Source organism: Chamaea fasciata, unplaced genomic scaffold (assembly GCF_029207755.1).
Source record: "Chamaea fasciata isolate MVZ Bird 193981 ecotype frontalis unplaced genomic scaffold, bChaFas1.0.hap1 SCAF_15, whole genome shotgun sequence".
NCBI classification, from domain to species: domain Eukaryota; kingdom Metazoa; phylum Chordata; class Aves; order Passeriformes; family Sylviidae; genus Chamaea; species Chamaea fasciata.
In genome coordinates this window covers 15,090,508-15,094,173 of record NW_027094100.1, presented here as the reverse complement: position 1 = coordinate 15,094,173, position 3,666 = coordinate 15,090,508, and positions in this window count along the sequence as shown.

Below are 3,666 nucleotides of genomic sequence, written 5' to 3'. Positions count from 1 at the left end.
AGGTGACTGGAGATTGTCGAGAGAGGGACAGTGCAAGACTGCAGCCTCAGGGAGAAGGGACAGAGCAGCCACAAGAGGAAAGGAAGCAACATGAGCCAAAATAAATGGGCAAAAGGCACAGGTAAAGCAAAAAAAGAAGCAATCAAGCCAGAGAGTTTAAGGGAATTATTTAATGGTGATCAAATTGCAACACAATACAAGAGTACAGACAGTGTTAGCATGGATCTAGTCACACACACTTCCAGGTGAGGGAGGGGCGGCAAGGACCGTCTGCAGGGATCCCTCCTGCCGCCTCTAAGTAGTCACTCACACACAGCAGGATTTGTCCTGCTTTTAACCTTCCAGACACCCTCAATGCTCTTGTCCCTGTGCACTCCCTGTAGGAAACCATGTTTGCTAAACCCCAGCAACTGAGATCTGCAGCTTTTGCTCCAAGTCTACCCAGAGAGCCACGGGATGGAAGGAAGCAGTAACTGTGGGGATCAAACTCCATTCCAGCTACCTGTGGGAGAGGGAGGGAGGCTTCCCTGACGCTGCAAGGATGAGATTTTTCTGAGGTTCTGTATTTAATGGGGGCAGCCTTCCTGCCACTGAGATACACCTCCAGGCTTTTATTCTCCCAGAAGTTGACTTCCAAGCTCTGCCTGGACGCGCTGGCACGCCTGGAGCCTTAGCCAAGGGCTCCTCCCGCTGGAATGCGAGTGCTGAGCACATTCAGAGGTGGTTTGTTATCCTGGTTCTTTAGAGCAAGGTGACATTCACTACTGCCAGCAGTTTCACCACCTCCCACACGCCCGGGTCTCCTGCCTTGCTCCCCCCGGAAAGAGCTGCTCGGGCACAAAGAGATCCACCTTTCACTGGGCAGAGCTTCCCATCGACCTTCCCTCAGCGTTCTCACCTTCTCCAGTACATCAGAACTGGGAACAAGAGCAGCTCAGAGATGTTTTGTTGCTGAAGATGACCAAGAGTGTCAAGAAACAGAGCCAGGCATTGCTGACTGCAGCCACAGCTGCCAAACACCAAGAGAGACCAGACCCTCAGAGGCACAGGACAGGGAACAGTTTGCTACGCCCACTAAGGACACAAGATCACATCCAACCTAGCCCTGCTGGTTTTCCCACGTCATTTAATGGATGCAGACTGAACAGAAGAGTCTGAGGACACTTCAGGATGCAGATTAGTTGGAAGCATTGGGATAACATGGTAATAACTAAATAAAAAAAATCCCTCTTGCTTTGCCCAAAAGCTGTGACAGAAATGCAGCAGCACATCCCACCACAGGACAAGCTGGGTGTTTCAAGCACAGTAATCCAATATCCAGCAGTTCCCAGGATCAGCTCCAGCCCAGTCTGCAGGTCCATGGAGGTTGGGCTTGGGGCCACAGGAATGTCTAAGCCAGCTCCTGCACACTGATGAGTGGCTGCTCAGTGCTGAGCCAACAGGGGTTCCAAAATACAAGGATCACATTCCTCCTCTGGGTCACTCTGAGCAGGGGATAGGCACTGATGAGCACAAGGAATGTATCCAGGCAGAGTGTTCCAGCTTAGCTGCCAGAGCTGGGGGGTTCTAAGCAGCCTGGCACTATCTTTAAATAAAACACACTTAGCACATGACAGGAAAAAAGGGAATTGCATGAACAATCTACATCTACAGAAGGCCCAGCACAAAGAAAGCCATGCAAAGGGAATCAGGCAACTTAAATTACTAAATCAAGGTAAAAAACTGGACAGGGATAGAAAAGGTTGATGACATAATAAGCTGAGGATTCCTAGAAAGGCAGTGACCAGAGCCCCTGGCCTCATGTGCTGTTTGACAGAACATACTCAATGCACAGCTTCAAAGGAGCAAGATTCTAGTCCCAAAAAGCTGAGCTGTGTCAGTTTTCAGTTAAATGCTAAAGGCTCCTCCATCTAGTTCACAGTCCAACCCTCAACAACAAACGGTCAACCCACAGGAGATATACAGAGCACATCCTGCCATCTCAAACACCACCAGACCTGCTTTTACTACACCACAACTGCGGTCATGCCATCAGCAAAAAGGTCAGAACTGTTTAAACACCTCACTGCAAATGAATTCATCCCAACACGAGCAGGTATGTTAATGCATCCTCCAAGCTGAAGCTGTTACAGGTTCGGGATTGCCTCAATCCATGTGTGCCTTGTTAATGTCCCTCGTGCTTGTGGCTCCTGCCCCATCAGAAAGAGAAACAATCCTCGTCAGTTCCCTCAGCTGTCACTGCTCCCTCCTCTCTGTGTCTCCCATCTCTTCCAGTAACTGCCAATTTCCAAAGGCAGCCAGATCTGCCACAAAAAAATTTCTTGGGCGGCTCAGTTACAAAGCAGTTAAAGAGAATCCCCCAAACTCTTCACAATCAGTGCAACCCCTTCCCTGCACCTCTCAGTGACCCCACGGGAAAACACAGCAGGGCACCTCCACCATGGCTGAGGTGTATTGGAGAGCCCAGCAGGAGCACAACAGGTCAGGAAAGGCAAGGCCGTGGAACCAGGCCGGCACAAACGCCAGCCACAGCAGCAGCCACCAGCTTACACTCCAGTTTTGAGGCCACAGGTGTTATCCAGGGCCACAGGCTGCTTCCCAGGCAGTCCAGACATCAACACCCTGTGGATAAGACAAGTGCCATGAGTTTCAGGTGACCCAAGGCCAGCTTTGCAGCCCTGCACACCAATCTCTCCCCTTCCCCCCTGACCCTGCAGTGTCCCTGAGCCAGGACACGTGGCCACGTGCTCCTTTCCTTCTCCAGCGACGTTCTGCCCTGGAGCTGTGCAGGGTCCTCGTGCCTCTGGAGAGGCCACAGCTCCCTGCAGGAGGGCTCACTCCTGCCCAGCACTGCCACCAGGACATCGAGAGATGAGACAAGAGGAACAGATTTAGACCAAAAGCAGTGGACATTTATTCCTCGTTTGTGCAAGAGTGTCAAGATGCATTTGGGAATGGCTGGGACAGACCCTGTGGCTGGAGAGCCAGCAGCTCCAGCCTCTCCTGCCCGATGGCTTGGGTTACAATTCTACTAAGAGGAGATAAACTTGCAGACTCACCTACTGTCACACCAACGATGCTGGCAAATACACTTGTATACAAAGAAAAGTTTCAAACTACATTTTTTTCACTAGATTCAAGTGAAGACTTTGTTCCAAAAAAAAAAAAAAAAAAAAAAAAAAAAAAAAAGACACATACAAGTACAATTTAAAACTGTATGAACATTTGCAAATGTTTAGTGCAAAGTAATTATGTAAAAGCTACATTTTATGAAAGTTTGTGCTGATGTGTTTGGTAGGTTTTTTCTTTTTTTTACCCTTTTACATCCATTTTTTTAGTTACATAAGGTTTCACTTACCTACAGTACATATGCATTGTGTTAGGTCCCATGCAAGTGGGAGTAATACCATCAGGCTTTGTAAAATGTCACTCTGATTCGCATTTAGTAAACTGCTTATTTGGTTTAACAGTCAAGTTCCTGGCACACTACACATCCTGATTTCATCTAAGTGCTCAAGCTCCTGTTTGCCTCTTCAGGTGCCTTGTGTGATGCAAACCAAACTGCTTCACGACTTCAGCCCAAAAAGGTTTTTTTTTAGAGAAATCCACTGTTAGTTTAAGCCTGTAACAAACTGCTCTGAAAATTAAAAGCCTATTCACACAAAG